Below are 22,959 nucleotides of genomic sequence, written 5' to 3'. Positions count from 1 at the left end.
ATGCCCATAAAGTGCTCATGTGGTTATAATCATAGGTCATTCGGTTCATTTGAAAAACACACTTTTTTTTAACGTTATTTTATCTTGCAATGAAAACACTTATGCAGTAATCAGAGGCACCAGAAGAAAAAGCTCACTTTTTTTTCCACATTTTTCTATATCTTGCAATTGAAACCACTTTTGCAGTCCCATGCAAATTTCACCATGACTTTGACTTACATATATATTCTCATAATTACATTGTGTACATGTTTATAATTCAATTTTTGCAGTTTTCGCCTTCAGGGATTCAAACATAAGATGGAAACAAAGAAAGTTCAAAGCAGCAGGGGTCTCCATGCATCCATCGGAGAAACGTGTCAGCCATGTCACAAGTTTACTGTAACTCTTATTTGACGCCACAAATAGTAAAATTTATTACATATTACACCTGACATAGGATAAGAGTAGGGGAAACAACTCTAAGAAGCCACACTGTAAGGGATATTGCAGAATCAGCTGCAGCACTGACATTCGGCCTGGAATGGAGATGACCTATCCTTGAACTGCAAGAACAGATAGTGAGCAATCCTGTCCTGGCATAAATAAGTTTGCACCTGGCATACAGTAGGCTATAAATAAGTTTGCACTTCGCATGAACCCTTCGGCACCTGGCATACAGTAGGCTATAAATAAGCTTGCACCTGGCATAAAGATAAGATTACTTCGCACGCACATAAGCTTGCACCTGGCATAAAGATAAGATTACTTCGCACGCACATAAGCTTGCACCTGGCATACAGTAGACTATAAAAGAAAGGTAACTTTGGACGACAAACTGAGAGAGAAAGAGTTCCTTTGCGGAAGAGCAAAGTGATGTTTATTCTTTGTAGACGTACAAAGAGAAAAGAGACCCCTTTTCTCGCCTGTGATGCGCTCTCTCCTTGCCAGGCTGATGATGAAAAGGGTGTAGTGAGTATTGGCCGAAATATTGTGCACGGATACCGATGTATATGCTTAAGCTTAGAACTGTATATGCTTAGATACTTTTAATACTTGGACTTAAGATTGTATATCAATAAACATATTATTTTACTTTTTACCTTATTCTCGCCTACCTGATTCCTTACATTTGGCGACGAGGATGGGATGGCTTTATTTAAAAAGAAAACGAAGCAGCCATCCGAACCTGTTACCCCTGTGGGTGTTAAAATCCCGGCACAGGAATGGGCAATGAATATGGGATTGGCAGAGGCATGGGATGCAGGTGGCGAGCCTGTAGATATTGTAAAGAAGCTACAAAAGGTCCCAGTAATTAAAGGGAAAGAACTAGGGACAGTAAGAAGACGTGGTTGAGAAAGAGAAAAAAAAAAAAAGGTTCAGGGTTCTCCGGTGAGAACTTGGAGCCTCACTGTGCACTGATGAGTGGCGCAGGATCTTTCCCGTTGATAGCTACGGGAAATGAAGTATGTATACTGTAAATAAAGCTATATTTTCATTATTGTATATTTCTTATCTTGTATCATAGTGTGTGTGTGTGTGTGTTCAGTACTGTGCGAAGTCTGCCTAAGAAAGAACAGAAGAAGGGCAGAAAAGAATTTGAAGGGGCAGAGGTGAAAGCCCTAGCAGAAATTCCCAGCTGGGAAGATGTAACTTACTCACTGCTGGTCAATGAGTGGGGGTGTAATACAGGGTTATGTGAAAATTGTGATAGGAAACTGGGCATAGAACCCCACAAGGGGATAGATATTTTTTTACTAGACATAGGAAAGCTCACTTAAGGGTTAAGGAGTTGCAGTAGCAACTAGCCGCAGCCCGAGAAGAATTAGAGATATTAAGGCGGCATAGAGTGGCGTTGCAAGGTCAGTTGCAGCTCTATAAAGATAACGTGGATATGTAACCAGTGGTGGCAGAGAGGGCAGCCGTACAAGTAAAATAAATACAGCGTGGCGCAGTGAGCTGGGTTACGTAGGAAATGAAAGCATATCAGTATAGCGACTTCCTGGATATTCCGGGATGGGAGAATAAATCATATAAAATATTATAGGAATACTGAAAATCAATGGTGAAAGTTTTATATGAGCCTTTAATTTGTGTCTGTGTATTCCTTGATCTTTTACTGTGAAGGGCTGATTTGTTTATATTGGGAACATCTGGCCTGTGTTCAGAATTGTTCTTGTAACTTACAGACAGCAGGATAGTGCATAAGAAAATCTATTGTATATAGAATATTCTCTGTGTGTGTTTAACTTTAGCATTATGTGGCAACAAAGTGTCGCTTGTTAAGAATCACAAGGACACTAAACTAGAATTAAAAGCAGCAACTAAGAAAAAGCACTTTTTAGAGCAGCAGTATGTGGGAAGAATTCATGGCATTCTAATGCCTTAGCAGACAAATCCTTTTGATGATATAGAAAATAAGATTTCTAAGTATATTCATGCCCCAATGCTCAAAAATGAGCACAGCCTTAATATGGCTATTGTTAATTACAAATGCTTGGTCACAACGCTTTAAGATATTGACAAGCAAACTGTATTTGGTTAAAACTGGAGAATTTTTTTTTTCCTTCCCCTTTCTCCCTGCCCAGTTGGCAGAAGATAGACAATGCTATGAGCAGTGTGAGACTGATTTAGATAAGAAGCTAAAAATTGCTAGTACTCAGAATGAAATTTTAAAGTCCGAAATTAAAATCCTTTGGGAACACCGTAAACCCAAATCCTCCTCTGGTTATAAAAATGAAAAAGAAGTTAACATGCATCTGTGACAGGATGTTAAAGAGAAGACCTGTATTTAGTTAGAAGTTTTGTGGCATTTGGTATTGATGCAGGAGAAAAGGACATACAGTAAAAAATTGTCACAAACTGAGAGAGAAAGAGTTCCTTTGCAGAAGAGCAAAGTGATGTTTTGTTCACTTTGTAGACGTACAAAGTGAAGATCCCTTTTTTCGCCTGTGATGTGCTCTCTCCTTGCCAGGCTGATGATGAAAAGGGTGTAGTGAGTATTGGCCGAAATATTGTGCACGGATACAGATGTATATGCTTAAGCTTAGAACTGTATATGCTTAGAACTGTATATGCTTAGATACTTTTAATACTTGGACTTAAGATTGTATATCAATAAACATATTATTTTACTTTTTACCTTATTCTCGCCTACCTGATTCCTTACACACACGTAGCTCTCACATGGATAATTATTGTGTTTTTAAATATTTTTTTCACATAGATATAAGAACATAAGGTATGTCATGCTGGGCCAGAACAAAGTCCATTAAGGCCAGCATCCTGCCTCTGATAGTGGCCAGTTCAGTTCACAAGCATCCAGATCATCTCGAGAAATCGATCTGTTTCTTGTTTGCTCTCTCCCAGGGATAAGTGGTGGCTTATTAATTGTGCGGGGAACACGATTAAGCATCTAGCAATGACAGATTGCTTTTGCTTTACCTTTGTTTATTTAATCCGATCATCTCCATTCCCCACATGGCATAGGCCGGAGGGTCTGGAGGGCCATCTCCTCTGCTAACCCCAATAAGAGGATGCAAACCTGGATGCCCTGGTACCACAGGGCCAGCCCCAAGTTGTGGATTTAAAGGGCACTTGTGATTGCATATTACCGTTTGCTTCCATGCCAAATACACTCTTAATGAACAATTTGGGGGGGCACAATATAAGCACAGAATCATAAACACAAACAAAATAAAAGGCATCGGGTCAGCCCTATGGCTCGGTGGTCTTCCGCTCCCCGGGTCAGCTGGCGCTAGTGATGCGGCAGAGATAGGGGCGGGGAGGCAGTCATAGTCACTGCCCAATGGCCACATGCCATGGCTGGATTTAGCGCCCATGACTGCGGGGTCCTCTAAAAAGCCCTGGTTTGTGGTCCCTGGCCGAGGACCCATCACTGCACTAAAGTAGGAGGGGATATAAAATAGTGGGGAAATCTGAGTAGTTGTGAACGAAGTCTCATTGTGCCGGACCCCAGCCCTGGTCATGGTCCTGGTCGCCTAACGAAGCAGGGAAAAAACGCTAGCTTGAAAAAAAAAAAGCAAGAAAGAAAACAGATGGAAAAACTTGAGTCACAAAGTAGAAAAAGGCAGAAGAAAAATGGGAATATTCAGAGAATCAATTCACACACCCAGCTGGAGATGCAACCAATTTTTTTTTATAAGGCCATTAAGTGCAGTCAGCTTTGGGTTTCAGCTGCCCAGTGTACTCCTCCTACCAGAATTAAGAAATATCCTTTTGTAAAGATAAAAGAAACAAAGAAAGGGCAAACCATTCAGAGCAATTTAGATAATAGAATGGCTGCCAACTCAATTAAATTCATTACCAATGCCAATTGTTCAATTAGAAGACCCATTAGTGTAGACTTGTTAATGTTTCTTTACCTCGGTGAAAAAAAACCTTTCAGATTAAAAACGTACTTTAACTCAAACTCTGTAAAAGCATTTTTAATTGGTAATTGCATCAAGAACCAGATTAAAGTGCTTCAGGGTTTAAAACTACTTTCTCCACTTTGTCTTCTATTTCAAGTATCAAATCTAGGCCATCTGAGCGCAAGGACCAGAAAATCTCTGTGTGCGCAGAGATATAAGCAGTAAAACATTAATGTTAATGTTAGCACAAAGATCACGATCATCAGAGAAAGGAAATCTCTCAGTAAGGTTCACCTTAACACTTGGCCAGGTGAGAAAAACAAATGAACTCCAACCAGGAGGGATCCTCAATGTGAATTAACATAGTAAAAGATGGCAGATAAAGACCAAAATGACCCTCCAAGTCTGCCCAGTTGGTGCTCGTCCATGGTGGATAAAGCTCTAGCTGTTCCCACAGTCTCGCTCATGATAAGATAGTTCTCTCAACCATACTCTTTGTTCTATGAATGTCTTTCTTTTAGTGGATATTTTTCGGATCATGTCACTTTTTACTGAACCAACATATAAATTATCCACAGATGGTGATGCGCACAGATTACACAGAGGTGTCGGAATGAGGTGGGCCACAGGGGCCATGGCCCTATCAATATCTGGCCCTTTCCAGAGAATCATTGTGGGGGGATCCAGGGCCAGGTTGGGTGGGCAGCAGCTATTTGGTGGCAGGAGGAGGAGGAGAACAGCAGGATCTCGGCCACCTCTGCAGCTCTGGGCCCAAGTGCTGCTTTGAACTGAATGGGTCATGCTATTCAAAACAAGTCAGATCCAGGCCCAGGCAGAAAAGAGAGAGGAGAAGGATGTGGCCTGAAGCACCACTGCTCTCCTCCTGATCAAGGCTAAGGGTTGAGAGCAGACAGCACAAGAGGAGTGGGGCAGAGGCAGAGAGAGATGCCAATAATGGGGGAGAGGGTGAGAAAGGATGGAGCTTCTTTCGATGGGCCGGCCCGCCCGCTCCCCCCAACCAAAAAGGATTTCCTCTGCCCCTGGATTTACAAGAGACCACACAGATTCCTTCTTCAGATCTCAGGCACTATGTCATCTCCAGATATTCCTTATCCAATGAAAGGTGTCAGAAGCTGCAAAGACTCCGGTCTTCTCCAGGATCAGTTCAGAGAATAAAACTCTGCACTTTCATTTCTGGATGATATATCAAACTTCAGAGAGTCCAATATTCAGCACCACTTAGCTGGTTAAATTCAGATTTAGCCAGCTAAGTGGTGACATTAGACTATCCAGGCATGGTTAGCCAGCTAAGTGACAGGTAGAATGGAGGCATTCCAGGGTGCAGCCTCTTGTCCGGCTAACTTAGTCAGATAAATACTAATATTCAGTGTCCAGCTAACCCCTAGATCAGTGTTGTCCAACCTTTTGGTTCAGGGGGGGGGGGGGGGGGGGAAGGACCACATGAACAATTGAGCAGCTCGTGGGCCAGATTAGCAATATTGCTATTATTAAACACACCAAATTACAACTCGAGAAAGTTTTTAGACCAGTGTAGTCCAACTGTATACTCTACTCTAAAATTTAGATTCTAAAAAGTTAACCAAAGTCTCTCATGTCATAAGGAAGCAATGTCATAAGCTAATCACGTTCAGTGGGAAATCTGACACTGCTTTTGTTTTCACAAGTAGTCTATGTCAGCTCCAACTGTAGAGCTTGTAATGCGCAATGATGCTGTTGTTAAATGTTCATCTGTAAACAGAGACCGTGACTTTGTTTTTGCATTTTTCATTCTTGAAAACAACTGTTCGCAGCAGTAGGTGCTACCAAACAAAGCAATGGACTTCTTGACATCTTGTGACACATTGGGGAACCTATGCGGTGAAACATAAGAACTGTAGAATCTCAGAAGATCATGTTCAGTAAAAGCTCTCTTCAAGTCACTGTTATTCTTAATGTCAAAGAGTTCCATCTGATATTTATCAGCACAGTCTTTTGGATCATTTTGAAACGGATTACTCAGTAGCTTCATGACGTCAGTATTTATTTATTTATTTAGCATTTTTTATATACCGAGGTAGAGCAGAGTAGCCTTCACTCCGGTTTACAATTATAACAACCTGATACATAAAACTATTGAAGACATTGAAAAAAAAAAACAACAGCATTTAACAATCTGAGAACAGTCATGTAAAACATATGGACAAGGCAAGCTGTCCCAAAGGATAGGCATATTGAAGATAAACCAGATAAAGGTGTACCAAAGGAAAGGTACATTGAGTAGACAGAGATCAAGTATAATGATAAGATAGTCTTAGATATCTGTAGGAAACTGGATGATTAGACAGAGGGGGAATAAATGACAAAATATGGGAAGCTGAGCTGAAGTATGTTTTCTGAAATCCTCAAACCTTTGTTTGAAGTCACCAATCAGTATGACAACTAATTCTGAGTACTTCTCTTGTTGCACTGTGTCAGTAGGTCTCGTGGAAAGGACTGTCAAGTGTATAACTTTCTTCAGAATCAACTGTGAATGAATAAGCTCCAATTTCTCAATGAATGTAACAACATGTTTGTACAATTGGTGCGCCAGCTGATTCTTTCCTTGAAGTTTAACATTCAAGTCTGCCATGAATTATCATCTAGGAAATTTATATCCTTCCCTTTGTTGGCCTGAATGTCTATTTCATCACGTAAACTCCAGAATCTGGATAGTGTGCCTGACCTGCTGAGCCATCGAACTTGGCTGAAGTAAACCACATCATCATGATCTGAGTCCACTCCCTCCAGAAAAGATTTAAACTCCCTGTGATTAAGACCTCTGGATGGTATGAAGTTGACACTTGATACAACTTTTTCCATCACATTCTTCATTTCCAGTTTGTTGGCGCACAAGTTTTCCTGATGAATGATGCTGTGGTGTATGATGACTTCCTGTGGCACTGATTTCTCCAATGTGATCTCAAATCCGTTCTGCTTCCCTGCCATGGCTGGCGCTCCATCCGTTATGCCAATCAGCTTGTGCTCACACAGATTGAACTTCTCCACTACGTGCTTGACTTTATCAAAGATCTCCTTTCCTGTTGTCATGCCCTTCATAGGACAGATATCAAGCAGTTCCTCAATGACGGAAAACGTTTCTGTAACTCCTCTTACAAATATTGCCAGTTGAGCTGTGTCACTTATGACTGTGCTATCAACTGCTAAGCTGTAAAACTCACAAGCATCAAGTCTCTTGAATGTTTGTCGCAAGGTCACCAACTCTTCTAACAATAGTCTGATAAGAAAGGCTGACATTTTGTACCACAGACTTCTTATCTGGGCAAACCACATTCGTAAACTGTTCCAAATATTCCTTACCCAAATTCCCATCTGCAGTTTTCCTCTCTTGGCAATGGTTTCTGTTATTAAAAAGCTGACCTTTGTTGCTGCTTCGGAACTCTGATTGGCTACTTTAAACAAAGACTGTTGGCTGACGACGCTTTGTTTCAACAAGTTGATGCAATCAGTTTGTGGTTGACCAACAAGGCTATCGAATTAACTTGCATGCTTTGTAGTGTAATGTCACTTTATGTTGTACTTCTTTAGAACAGCGATTGTTTTTGGCAAATCAAGCACAAAACTTTACCTACATGTTCCACCACGAAAAAGTCATCTGTCCACAAACTTTTGAATACGCAGTTTTCAACATCAAGTTTACGTTTTTTACTCATCCTACTTCCACTCGCAGATGCCGCCATTATTGTTGTCAATATTTACAACGGATGTCTGTAAAAGCTGGAATGGACCGAAACAAACTCACTCCCTCTGCCCCCTCCTCAGGCAACTTCTCTGTGTCCCCTCCTTATGCAGCCTTGCCACACACACCCCATTCAGGTCCAACACATCTCCGGCTCTCCCACACACACACACACCCCCTTCAGGTCCTGCAATCTACAGCTCTCCCACACATAGCCTCCCCCTCAGGTCCAGCACATCTACAGCTCGCTCACACACACACAGTCCTCTCCCCTCATACTCCCCATCCTCAGATCCCCGATTCTACCCCCTCACCTCCCGCCTGCCGGGTCCTGGGTTAATAGGTGCCAGCAGCAAAGGTGATTAAAGCTTTCCTTCACCTTCCTCTGCCGGAATCGGGGCCTTTTCTGCTATACAGCGTCCTGCCCACGAGACAACAGGAAGTTGCATCAGAGGGGGTGGAACGCAGTGAAGCAGAAAGGCCCTGACACCGGCAGAGGAAGGCAAAGGAAACCTTTAATTGTCTTTGCCGACTGACCCAGGACCTGGCAGGCAGAAGGTGAGGGGGTGGTGTGGGACATGGGAGGATGAGATGTTGCCCGAGTGGTCCATCCACCCCTGTTGCAGCACATGGCTCAGAATACGCGAGCTTGTTTTCCCAGAAGTGGGTTTTTTCAAATCAGAGCGGGAGGTTTCCCCATTGGAAGACAGCAGCAACCCCAAATAAGAATTCTGCGACCCCCATTTGGGGTCATGACCCATTCTGGAACTGCTGCTTTAACAGCTGCTAGATATGGAAGGGAATTTTCCCTCACACCCGATCCTCTCCCTGATAGTCCCCACACCCCTCCCTTGCACTCGATCCGCGGGCCGGATAGAAAGGCTTGGCAGGCCGCATTCTGGCCCACAGGCCATACACTGGACAACCCTGCCCTAGATTCATCAAAATGCTATATCATCATAGGGAGGGAGGGAGAGAGAGCCTATTTATAAGGTCTTCATAGTATTCAACTATTTATATGACTACAGGAGGGCCAGCAAATAGCTTGAGTAGAGGTGTTAGTGGTGGTTTAAGGTTTAGGGGCCAGTTTTACATGCAGAGTGAGACGTATGAACTGCACAGTACACTTCGGTAAAAATTTGACATCATTTGGAGTGAGGAAAGTCTCACAAAGATGAGATTTCTACAATGTTTTCTCGCCCTAGCTTGATGGACATTATAACAGGATACTATAAAGCTAGGGTGAGATATTGCCTCTCATTTTAATTAATCCTGCCCACCTCCCCTATCCTCAGTTTGCATTTGCCTCATGCGTTAATCATGTTATCGCATGCGTTAACATCATAACGCATCTTGATGAATAACCCTGTTTAGTTAGCTGTATAAGTGTAGAACTGCAATTTAGGTGTCAAAGTTAGCCAGATAAACTTACCTGGCGGACTATAAGACAAAGTATATTCAATGGTGCAGTGACACCATTGAATATTTTGGCCAAATTAGCTGGATAAATTTATCCAGTTAAAATTGTGCAGCTGGAAAGCAGCTGAATATCACCCCAGGAGTATGTAAAACTGTATAAAATGACAGCAATGGAAATATCTGTTTACTTGCTAAATATAATTGACTGCTATTTCTTTCTTTTCCCATTGGCAGTTAGAACTACCAATTATTATTCTTTGCTGAATGAACTTTTATCCATCTACCAATTCAGATTAGAAACAAAAACAATATAGAAAGTAAAAACCCTTTGCACCTAGCCAAGAAATGCAACTAGTTTTCTACTCTTTAGGCACTATATGCACAGAAAAGACATAGCAGCCTATAAACTATAATGCCTATCTAAAATTCATTGCCCATTTCTGCTACAAAAAAATGTCATTTTGGGGCAAATTTAATAAAGCACATCAACACATTAACATGCATTAAAAGCCCAAGCTATCGACAGCAAGTGTTAATATGTATCAACAGCACTTAATACATGTAAACTTATCAAGTGACTAATGTTAACATGAAATTTATGTGTAGGTAATGACATGCAAAAGTATGCAAAACATCTCATTACTTATTAGTGCGGTGAAAAGTAATGGGTATTAAACACAAAATGCACTCAGTTTTATATGAACCGATGTGATGTCCCCATCGAATGTCGGTATATAAAAACAAATAAATTAATTAATTAATGCAAAAGCTATACTACATTACCATCCACAAGTGTATGAACATATTTTAGATTTGTAGTAATGCATGTTTCATATGTATCTCATTAACACTGGTCATTAATATGCATGTTAAAGTATCACATTTATTTGTTGATGGTCGATATTAACAGTTTATTTATTTGCATTTATTAGTCGCCAACTTCCAAAGAACTGAGCAATGTACAAAGCACAAACATAATCAATACCTTATTTTTTTTTTTCAATTCTTTATTTTCAACTTTTTGAAGTTTTACCAGGAAACTCCTTACAGAAAATTCAATGCTATTCCAGAAGAAACAAATCTATCAAATATACATATTTCATCATATATATTACTGACATTTTAATTATAAGAAAAATTACAATAGCAATTAGGAGGCAGAAGGAGCAAATTTCGTCAAAGTAATCAATATTTATCACCAACTTATGATTAGCACGCTTTGGCTACTGCATCTTTTTTTTTTTTTTTTTTCTTTTTCACACTGGACCTGTTGGAACGTCAATGAGGGATCTTCCAGCTAAGAACATTTTCAGTTGTTCTGGTTCCAGGAAAATATAATTCATATTTAGGTACCTGATGCAAGCTTTGCAGGGATATTTCAAGGTAATCCTAGCACCCAATTTCAGAACATCGGGCCGCATCAAAAGGAATTCCTTCCTGCATGTTTTATCACATCTGGAAATATACAAATAGGAGACCCATAAAAGGGAATTTGATGATTTCTGAAGAATAATCGCCTGACATGATTTCGCTCTGGAAGAAATGCGAATGACACCAGCAAAGGTTTCCTCTGATTGACCTCCTCCTCTGAAGACATTTCCAATATGTCAGTTAAATTCAAAGATGAAATTGGTTCTTCCGTTTGAATAGATTGTTGAAGATAAAATGCTTTAACTATCACAGGTAGAGCTGACTCAGAAATTTTTAAATTTTTCTTCAAATAAACTTTAAATAATTCCAGCGGTGAAATGGACTTGATTACAGGAAAATTAAGTATGCGCAAATTGTGAGCTCTTAAAGCATTTTCAACGGCTTCTAATCTTTTAAATGTTATACAGTCAGAAACAATTAATTTTTCTTGCTTAATTTCCACTGCACAAACTCTTCTTTCCAATTCTTCTGTTTTATTTGTGAAATTTGCAATTAAATTATTATTTTTAACTGTTTGATTCTGAATTTCCACTGTTGTTTTAGATAACATTTTTATGGAATTTTCAATCACACTTAACATATTCCAAATCCCTTCCAAAGATATAACACCAGGTCTTACAATTGAAGGATTTTCTGAAATTGCTCGAAGCTGTCACGATATTTTGGGGATGAGCGGGCTTTCGCAGTGATCCGGGGCTCAGGGTTGTATCCAGGGTCAAGGAGGACGGCGCTTGCTCCTGAACCGTTCCTCCAGCGACTGAGCTCTCCGAAATTGAAGGTGCAGTTCCCACGAAGAAACCGGGGATAGTAGGCTGTTGGGGATCTGCTACGGGTGAGCTGGTATTCTCACCTCTTAGCCGCCCCTTTCGCTTAGTATGCGGCATAATTTAGTAATGTTGAAAAAGAAATTCCAAGATATTTAACAGCCCTTTCCTCCAGCGTTTCAAATGGGTCTCCACCGCGGCGACCATCTTGCCTCCACAATCAATACCTTATAAAAATCACAGCACACAAAATTTACAAGACAAACCAACCATATAAATGGCAATAGTGTATACATACACATAATACAAAAGTTTCAGTTATTTGTGGCCCTTTGCTGTTTCCAAGGCTCTTCTCATCTAGTGTGGGAATATTTTTTTTTTTTTGCTGGAGGAAGAGGGTTAACTATTTCCTGACCCTTCTCTGAGAGAGGGGGCATTTGGAAAAGTTTAATTTTGGTGATGTATTAAACTGATTATTTTTTTGTAAGCTGCGTTGAGTCTTCTGCTGAGAAAATCAGGGTAGAACAAAGATTTCAGCTGCATTTTTTTGCTGGCAGCCATTTTTTGTGGTGAGGAAGGGTCCTGTTTACATCTTTTACCTCCATGTGACGCCACGAAAGCTGCTTTCCAGTGTTGCCCGATTCACCACTGTTCATGACAGTTCCATTATAGGGCAAATATTTGGAGGAAACAGCAATTTTACTTACAGGGTTTACTGGCTTTTGGCTTGTCTTCAAAGACTAGATCTCTCAGGCAAGCTATTTAGAATCCCTAACATGAATTTAACTTTTAATTGTTACTGTGCTCGCATAAGAACCTGTGAAATATCAGGAAAGATCAAGGGCTCTAGGTAAACTGCAGTTAAATTTTAACTTTTTACTGATTCTGTTTTTGAATTGGCACTTAATGAATGCTGGCATCACACTGCTGTTATATCTACCACAGCAGCATTCCTTAAGTTATTAATTGTTTAAAATCACTCATATCCTACACGCTCCAAAGTTCGGGGTGGGTTACATAAAACATTCATAATAAAACAAGTTCATAGTCAAAACGTAATCATTACAATACAAAGACTATTGGACTAGGAGGTTCAGGTGCCTAGAAAGTATGAAGGGGGGCAGATGGAGGATGTCAGGTGCCTGTATTCTGTATTATGATGTCCTCAAACGCCTTGATAAAAAAGGGCTTTCAGGAATGTCTTGGGGACATCAATGTTGCGTAACTGTAAAGGTAATGAATTCCAGAGGGTAGGGCCTGCAACAGAAAAGGGAGAAACCCTAGTGGAATCAAGGCAGGCCAACCAAGTTGAGGACATGTCAAAGAACTGTTTATTTGATAAACAGAGTGATTTATTTGGCGTGTTTAGTTTGAATGTAGCGTTGTCCCAAGGTGAAGAAACATGAGTTTACATTGAGTCTGCCAAAATACTGGAAGCCAGCACAATGAGAAAAGTACAGGTTTAACGTGTTCAGGGATATTTGTATCAGTAAGGAGTCTTGCAGCAGTGTTTTGTGATAACTGGAGAGCACAAATTAAGTTTCGAGGAAGGCCAGTGTATAAAGAGTTACAATAGTCAAGGGAAGAGAAGATAAAGGATTAGAGCACAGTTTTGAAGTCAGGTCACAAAAGCTTCAGTTTAGCAAATGAACTCTGTACAGTAGAAGAGATGTGAGGTTTCACTGACAGTTGAGAATTGAGTATTACACCTAGATTACAGACTTTCTTTGAACTAGAGAGTGCCTGATTACCAAACACAAAGGACTCAGGAATATCATATTTAATGCGGTGGTCCAAGAAGATGATCTCATCTTGTTTAGATTTAAGGTGAGGAGATTGTGAGAGAACAAGCTTTCAAAACTTGCTTGGAGTCAAAGGCCCCCTTCAGCTCAAACCCACAACAGCAATCCCACTCCCAAAGCTGAGTCTGCTCTTCAGCCCACTGACCAGCAATGACATCACCGTTAGGCAAAGCAACATTGGCCAGGTCTCATGGGGAAGTGGGAAAGGGGTTGAGGGCTAGCAACGGGGCCCTCCCGCTGGCCTCAACACCTGTTGTTGTCCCAACTGTTGTGCTGGGTAGCTGGGCTGGCTGCTCACCCCATCTAGCAGCAATACATCATCATCCGGATCCCAAGGAGGAGGGAAATAGCCAAAGGCTGGAAATGAGCCCTCCCGCTGCTCTCAGCTTCAACTGCTTATCAACTTCCCTTATGATCATGAAGGAACTGCAACCCCTAAAGATCCTAACACAAATGAACCATGGTACAGCTACAGAAATTAAACTGGAAGTGGCTTTCCTTACAGTGCAATTCTCTTTATTTCAAAAGAGAGTGGATGAATTGAAGAAAACAACTTCCTTGTTAGAAGATACTGTTACATTTCTACAGGACACTATCAGAATCTGCTGGTGGGGAGGCAAAACCCACTTGTCTGGACTGATCTGGGTATGTGCAGTAGCATGGGATCTACTTAACGTTTTGGGTACTTGTAGCCTGGATTGGCCACTGTTGGAAACAGGATGCTGGGCTTGATGGACCCTTGGTCTGACCCAGCATGGCAATTTCTTATGTTTTTATTACTGCTAGAATGAAAAGGAACTTTGAAGATGCAACTAACAGAAGTCAGGGAAATAATCTCAAACTATACAAATCTTGGGGATTCCAGTGGCAATGGAACATGATGCAGTGAAATTTGGAGAGATATTTCTGACATAGCTACAAGAAATTCAGTTTACGAAGGACTTTGAAATTGAAAGAGAAAATATCCTATAACATGGACAAGAACAAATTCCCAAGACCAACAACAATTTGCATCTTCAAATTACCCTCAGCTATAGAAAATCCTGAAAGCAACCAAAGTACCAGCATGTGTATCATGGGAAGGAAAGAAAATGTTGATACTCATGGATTTAAATAAAGTCACAGTGCAGAAAATGAAGATGTTTCTGCAAATAAGAAATCTGAATGCAAGGTTCACATTGTTCTACCCAATGAGGATGAAAATCACTATGAATAATAAGAGCAAAGCATTTGAGAAAACTACAAGATTATAGTAATCCTATTTCAGAAAACAAAATGGAGACCTAGTAGTTTTTATGTGCAGAAGGAGAAGACAAACCGGAAACAGGGTAAGACACTGAATTTCCCTGGCTGAGAGACTGCCTGCTGAATTTTGATTTGCATTGTTATATCTGTGGTGAGGATCTGAGAGACTCAGGGAGAGTTACTGTGAGTTGTTTCACTGAAGCCTGCATAGTTTGAGAGCTTCAGGTCTGCAGGGAGATCATGTATGCCCTACGCAATTTGAAAAAGTTTCCCGAGATTATATGTGAAGAGTAACAGGTATATGGAAAATGCATCATCGTAATCCAAGTCTATACGGAAATCTTGCAGATACATGCCAGCACATCATTTATTTTTAAATATCGACCGATGAGTTTTGCCAACAATCTATAGTTTTAATAGATAATATGGAGATGGAGATTTGAGAATGCATGGAATAATGAGAATCAACAATGGAGTATGTATAAGGTGTGTGAGAACACGTGCTGACTGACTTAAAAGTGACAAACTTAATGGAGGTCAGCCATTATGGAGGCTTGGTATTCTACATCAACAGAAAAGCTTTGGTATACCAATCCCTATCATGTACGTCTTGCCTGGATTTCTCTACCCAAAATGCATGATTTTGCAGTCTTTGTTATGAGACTATGCTCCAATTTAATGCGGTGTTAAAACACCACACGTTACAGAAAATTTTGAATAAGTACTCTAGTTATACAGTTAAACAAATCATCAGTCTGGGGAAGTTTAACTTTCTCCAAACTACCTACATTTGGCCAATTATCTGTTTGTGGTAATCTAGAGGAAGACACAAAAGCTGCATCATTTCAGTCAATTATGTATGACTGGGGAGGAGGGCAGAGAGTCCTTCCTCACCCCCACAAAGCTGATTAGAGAAAACTGCAGGACGAGGTCCTACCAATTATAAAATAACCATATCCACAACTGCTTAGCTTTTTTAAAATTGAGAATCATGTTTTTATCATCTCAGTTCATCTAGATTAGCCCAGGTATCACAGCAATTGAGCCACTTTCTTCAGGGTGAAGGAGAAATGGACCACCTGGAAGGCACTAAATCACCTCTGCACTAGTACAATTTTGTTCACTAGCTGACCTCTGAAATCCTTGCATTTAAGATCACCCTTAGTTCCAGAAAATGTTTCTAGTGAAGTTTTTCAGGAGCATACTAAAGGCCTTGGGTGTGAAGCCCTTCTATATGAGTTAGGGACAATTTAGGTAGGAGGAATCTGGAAGGATATTCCTTTGGTCAGATATGACTGATCTAGCCACCAAGACAGAGAGTCTTTGAGAGATGCTGGGTGACTCAGATGCTGGGTGTCTCATAGATCCTCAGTGACTCGTAGGGCCTCATGTATAGATATGCCTTAAGGCCCAACATCCTCAACATGTTCTGTGCTGATGTTTGCTGACTCTTTTTAATATTTTCCACTTTCCTTCTTGTGAAAACCTGAGTGGCTCTTTCAGTGGGGATACTTGGCAGGGGTTATGACCAGCACCAGAATACTTGGCAGGGGTTATGGCCAGCACCAGAATCTCCTTGTTCTCAGCACCACGCATTGAGTGCTGATGCTGATACCTCTTCGTCTTCACTCCGTGCTCTGCATCAGTGTCCTCTGATGCCCAAGAAGTGGAATCTTTCCCTTTCATCAGGTGGGAGGAGCTAGAGGAGCTCTCTCTCTCGCCCCTATCGATGCTTCAAAGAGAAACAATGATTCCGCAATGTCAATGCATCACTAGCATCCTATGCAGCTGCGGGGCCTATAGAGGTTGCAGTCACCAGTGCTGATGAAGGTGGATTGAACTTCTCAGAACAGAAAAGCTTCCGCATACACTCATCTGATCTGATCTTCTAATGGTTGCTGCATCCAGAGATATTGTGTCTAGCATCCAGACAGAGCATGCATAAAACATGGGGGTCAATGATCAACACCTCGTGGCTGCAGCAGGTGTATCTTTTGAAGCCACTGGCCTTCTTTCTCTGGGACATCATCAAAAATATGGATGAAGTAAAATCAAATGATTCAGTTTTCAGTAAAATAAGCCAACCAATGCCACCATTGCGTCAACACCAATGCACAGATGTGGCCGCAAAAAAAAAAAAATGGAAGAAAATGTATAACTTCAATGAAAACCCTGTTTTAGAAAGTAAAGGGGAAGGTTTTTGTGAAAATGAAAGAAGGCTATAGCACAAGAACTTTTTAATCTTTCCTGAACCAAATCTGCAGTGAGAAAAATATTAACGCAAAAAAACGATGAACTAAGGGGGGCCTCGCATTACTACTGTGATGCAGGACATCCCTCTCATGCTTAACAGAGTGTGTCAGAAAACTCTAGAAACTCTGGAGTCCCTTCTCTGACCGGGCTCCATCTGGGGACATCGCCTCATGGGTGAAGAAGACTGCATATCCTGCTTGTCCTTGGAGAATGCTCTTGACTGCCTATTGCTGAACTGCAGCCCCTGCATGGTGCAGGATCTTGCTGACGCCAACTCACATGAGCTAATGCGTGCTCGTCGGTGGAAAGAAATATGATTTTGGTGAATGGACACGTGAAGATGACTATGATGACCCTGTCAGTTACTGCTCAATGAAAAAAAAGATTGCTTCGGGCAGGCTTTGTTCTTCTTGCTCGGGAACACAACAGTGCAACCTGATAAATGGTATGATTATGAGTGATAAATAACCATGCGGCCGTACAACCTGTTCACAAAGCAAGTGGTTCACGTTTCAGCCTGGACCGTTTAGCCTGACAGACTGATGCAGAAGGCTATCACAACTCCTCTATAATGTGCTTCCTTTGATGGCACCAGTGAGCAGACATTTGTTACTGGGGAAAAAAGGCCAGACCTGCCCAGTTAAGCTTCTACTCTGTCCCGTTTCATTCAGAACAAGGGCAGCAAGTTGCTGCCAGCAGCCATAATGATGTGACACAGAGCACCACAAACAGAATACAAGATAGAGACGAGCGGGGAAGGGAAGGAGAAAAAAATGTACAACGAAAAGTAAACCCAGATCAAATTTTAGCAAATAAAAATAATCACAGTGCTGAGCTGTGTTTGTCAGAATTAGCTGGAGAAAAATGAGGCCTTGTGTACTTCTCCAAGACAACTTGCACTAATGAGGCAGAGTGCCAAAACAGCTCAATTTAACAAGCACTCCCAACAAATCAAAAATAATGTGTGTGTTTTGTTGGGGGTGGGTTTTTTTTTTTAACTGGTTCAGTAGCTAAGCCCTTGCAATTGTGGTTGTACTAAACCTGCAAGATGTTTACAAGTTAATGCAAATCCAGCATAAAGATGTGATTTACTAACTACAAACTTCCCCTCTCATGATTCGATTTACTAAGATGGTTTACAGTAGAAAAGGCTGTCAGAGAAGGTTTGAATGTGAGTGGCTGGGCACAGAAGAGGGGGGCATAGAAAAATACCACAGGCTGTGCTTGGCGACTCCCCAGAAAAAAGTCATGCGAGCAGCCTTGCAGGAAAAAATGCTAAAAATGTGAACTAGTTAATGAATGGTTTCTTTGAATCCTAAAAATTAGGGGCTTAAATTGGGCCCCTCTGAAAACTGATTTGGGTCCAGTGCCTAATAGCAGCCAATTTAGGGAGGTGAAAAAAACGCTAATTGCCGGCATTAAACATCTAACTCGGGCATCTAAATGAAGGCTAATGAACTACAGATCTAAATTTTGAGACCAAAGATTTACTACCTAAATTTACATCCTTAAGTAGGACTGAAAATCTTCCTAAATTTAGGTATGGAGCAGTTGTGAAAACTGATCCCATAGTTCTGTTAAAGAGGAGGCCTGCGAGAGTTCAAAAGCAGATGTCCTGTAACATCTCTTTTTTTCTAGGTCCTTTAAAAGGTATTGCAACTAAAATAATAAATACGTCAAACCACAGACCAGTGTGATTACAAAATGCGGGAAAATCTAGCAGATGGCCAGCCTGCATTACTTTGCCTCTAGTACAGATAATGACTTCTTCTTTTTAGGACATCTGTGACTCATAAGGGCCGGTGTGGATTTAACTGTCTTCTGCCATCTTATAGCAACTAGCAGCCAGGAGAGGCGTCTTGTTTATTGATGTCCGTTGATGGTGGTGATCATTTATCTTTCACCACTATAGCACGCCTCACCAGCTTCTTTTGGCAAACTTAACAAGAGCAGAAAATGTGTGAAACGCCTGGAGGGGGAAAGATGATTTAAATGTCAGCACGCCATGCCTCACAGCAGTAACCATGGACACAGGAAGCAGGAGCGGCACCTTGTCATCAGTGACCAGCCAACGCGCCTGCCTCCGCTTTCGGAGTGCTGAAAGTCGCCTTGCATAACTGAGAGGCTCCGGTGACAGGGAGTGGGTAGAGGAGCAGGCCGAGGAGCAGGGAAGCCCCAAGTTCAAATCCTGCTGGGACCAAGGAGCAAGTCACTTCACCCTCCATTGCCTCTGGAGCTCGGGCTGTTAACTAGGGAGCGGCATATGCATGATTTCCCATCTTCTCAGAATGTAAGAGCCAGCACCGGTGTCTTATCTTGCTGCTGCTGCAAGGTGCTGAGTGCAGAGCCCAGGTTGCTGGTCTGCGGCGGAGCCTCAGGCAGCGGTGATATGTGCATGGTGCAGCAGATCAGGGCTGCTAGCACTCTGGTTGGGAAACACTGCTCTAGGGACGGAGATATACCTGCTGTACCTGAGATATAACGCGCCTTGAGCGACATCTAAATAAATAAATAAGGGTGTCCCAGCCTTTTCGCTTGTGTGTCAGATCCTGCTGTTGAGCATCGCTTTCTTACCCTCTCCGATACCGCCCCCAGTGATAACAGCTTGGTTACACAGCTCATGCCCCATTCCCCCTGCTTATCAGTCAGGGTCTACTGATGTCATGGCGAGGCAAAACAGCTCAAATTCTGAGGCAGGCCGAACTACCTATTACTGTGTTATTAAATGAAAGTTAAAAAAAAAAAAAAAAAGCAATCCTATTTTTAAAAACACACCCAAGACATCACAAATCTGACCTTATAATTCTATATAGACACACAGCATGTGCATCTCATGTTAACAAAACAATTTGTTTTCCAGACAACTTAGAACACATCCATCTCTTAGGTAGATCAAAGTCTAATGCTCTATTCTCTAAACTTCCATTAGCTAACATGCCACCCGAATTCTCTCATTTCTACTATTTTTATAGCACGTCAGATCACTGGATGGCCTAGCATAACCCTTCCCTCTCATTGGGCTTATATGACCACAAAGTGAATTACAATCAAACAGTTCAGATACATGTGGCAGGAGGCACACACTTCCCCACAAACAAAAAAAAAAAACAAAAACCCTCCTTACAAGTTTAAAAGACTTCTATAAATGAGAATTTCTTGCTGCTGTACAGGAAGTTAACAGGTCTTGTGTGTAGTACTTCTTATGGTAGATTAGAGCTTGCTTCCAGACTCTGTTATAGCATGAGATCTCTCACTAAGGCATGATACTAATCTGCACAGTATTTTTGGCACACTCATATTTATAGAACATAAATTTGATGATTACAAGGCAGTGCCTTGAAGACCACACAGCGAGTGTTGGAGGCAGGCTATGAACTGGCATGCCCAGGTCTTAAAGTACGATACTCACTAACCTGTCAACCTCTCTGCACTATATGCAAACTTATTACACCCCAATGTCTGCTAATTTCCTAACAAATCCAGGGATTTGCAAACTAATTTCTTGTGCTCTTCACAGAGACTCCACATTAAATCATTTGGGCTTTGTGTTCATTGACACAATCACAGCTCACGTTCCTCAACTGCTGTTCATCACCAGTCACCAATTCCCTCCCTGGAATTAAGGCAAACTCAAGTTTACTTAGGGAATGGCCACTGCTATTAATTGCATCAGTAGCATGGGATCTTCTTAGTGCTTGGGTACTTGCCAGGTTCTTGTGGTCTGGTTTGGCCTCTGTTGGAAACAGGATACTGGGCTTGATGGACCCTTGGTCTGACCCAGCATGGCAATTTCTTATGTTCTTATGTTCTCTGTGACACTTTCAGCCATTTTTCACAGGCTACAAAATCGGCGGAGGCCCGTGAGGGACAAACTTCCTCCAGGTCAGGGGCGCAATGGCATGCTCATGGTGATCTAATCTCTAGCTAGCAACAAGATCTTCATTACACAAAGCCCTGGATCCTGGCTCTCATCTCCCTCCTTGACCGACTTTAAACTTGCCTCCTCTGTCTGCAATCTTATTGTTAACTCCTTAATAATTATGGATGCTAATCAGGATTGGGTGTTTGGGATGGGGAGAGACTAACTGCTTTGGGCTAAAGTTTTACAACCGTTAATGTTTCTCTCTTTGTTTGATATACTGTCATTTTGTTTATTTTCTCTCTCGTATACAGAGGGTGTACATTCGTGAGCCTTGTAAACACTACAACGTTGACGTTCAAAGGGTTTGTCCTTTTACAACTCAGAAAAATGCTTAGCCTGTGCCCTGCAGCCTTCTCTTCCCAGCGCCAAAGGACTGTGCCAAAACCAAACTGGTATGAATGAGCCTCTCCAAAATAAATCCTTCTCAGATCACCATGAGGCATTTCACAGTCAAGATGAGGAAGAATGAAATAACAGGCAATCTTGCACGCAGGAACCGTCATCTGCTTAGAATTATTTCAATAAATCCAATTTCTTTGCTGGTCTACTTTTAACTGGTCTCCTTTTCTAAAAGTGAAGTGGGCATTCTTTAATTATTGAGCAATGATTCTGTATCTGCATCCCTGTCACATCACATCTGTACGCCTCTGTCTGTCAACCTCGGCCCTACGTGCTAGCACAGGAGCAAACAAAATGGTTGTAAAATCAGAGTCGGGATGCTCCCGTCCTTTAATAACGGTTTTCGCAATCAGTGGCTGGCTCCCGTTACAGACAGCCTAGCATCCACATCCAGCTTGTTTCTAATCCATCTTTCCCTGCCGCCTTTAAAATCTAGAAGAGTTTCTCATCCACAACCAGAACAGTTACTTTTTTTGTGACTGGATGGGATAGGAAATTAAAAAGAGAGCAAGAAGGTGCTAAGCATGCCCCTCACAGCTCTGTTTGGCTTGTCTAGTATGCTAGAGCTGGTAGCGCTACAGAAAGGAACAGTAGTCATCTTTGGAGATGGGGAGGATCCCAAGAACTGAAGGAGAGCAGATGTAGTCGTATAGAAACATAGTAATGAAGGCAGAAAAAGACCAAAATGGTCCATCTAATCTGCCCAGCAAGCTTCCCAAGGTAGTAACTGCCGCTCTGTGCAGGTTACCCCATGTTTCTCTTAAGGGTAGTAACTGCCGCTCCGTGCCGGTTAAGCTTTTTTATTTATTCCCATCCTCTCACCTTTTAAGGATCCACAGTGTTTATCCCATGCCCCTTTGAAATCCTTCACAGTTTTAGTCTTCACTACTTCCTCCGGAAGGGCATTCCAGGCATCCACCATCCTCTCGGTGAAGAAATATTTCCTGACATTGGTTCTAAGTCTTTCTCCCTGGAGTTTCAAATTGTGACCCCTAGTTCTACTAAATTGTTTCCAATGGAAAAGGTTTGTTGATGACCATGGATCATTAAAACCTTTCAAGTATCTGAAGGTCTGTATCATATCATCCCTGCTCCTCCTCCTCTCCTCCAGGGTATACATTATTCAGGTTCTTCAACTTCTCCTCATAAGTCATTCGATGGAGACCACCCACCATTTTGGTCGCCCTTCTCTGGACCACCTCCATCCTGTCTCTGTCTCCTTTGAGATACAGTCTCCAGAACTGAACACAGTACTCCAGGTGAGGCCTCACCAAGGACCTGTACAAGGGGATTATCACTTCCCTTTTCTTACTAGATATTCCTCTCTCTATGCAGCCCAGCATTCTTCTGGCTTTGGATATTGCCGTGTCACACTGCTTTGTCGACTTCAGGTCGTTAGACACTATCACCCCAAAATCTCTTTCCTGCTCTGTACACATCTGCCCTTCACCCCCCAACGCATATAGTTCTTTCGGATTACCATACCCCAGATGCATGACTCTACATTTCTTGGCATTGAATCCCAGATGCCATATCTTCGACCACTGTTCCAACTTCCTTAAATCCTCTCTCACTCTCTGTACTCCTTCCAGTGTGTCCACTCTGTGTAGCAGTATCATTCGCAAATAGACAAATT

General features: G+C 41.7%; 1 protein-coding gene and 1 long non-coding RNA gene across 2 annotated transcripts in view; one reads left to right on the top strand and one right to left on the bottom strand.

Annotated features, from left to right (window-relative positions):
- EXOC4 (exocyst complex component 4) overlaps positions 1–22,959 on the bottom strand; it is a 779,245-nt gene that overhangs the window by 593,677 nt on the left and 162,609 nt on the right. The gene's annotated exons all lie outside the window — the stretch shown is intronic.
- LOC115098518 lies at positions 797–21,471 on the top strand. Its single transcript, XR_003858542.1, has 2 exons — positions 797–951; positions 21,176–21,471. It is a non-coding gene; the product is annotated as an uncharacterized LOC115098518 (long non-coding RNA).

The sequence above is a fragment of the Rhinatrema bivittatum genome, chromosome 9 (genome assembly GCF_901001135.1).
Source record: "Rhinatrema bivittatum chromosome 9, aRhiBiv1.1, whole genome shotgun sequence".
NCBI lineage: Eukaryota > Metazoa > Chordata > Amphibia > Gymnophiona > Rhinatrematidae > Rhinatrema > Rhinatrema bivittatum.
The sequence above is the reverse complement of the archived record's forward strand: the minus strand, read 5'-3'. Positions and strand labels throughout refer to the sequence as shown.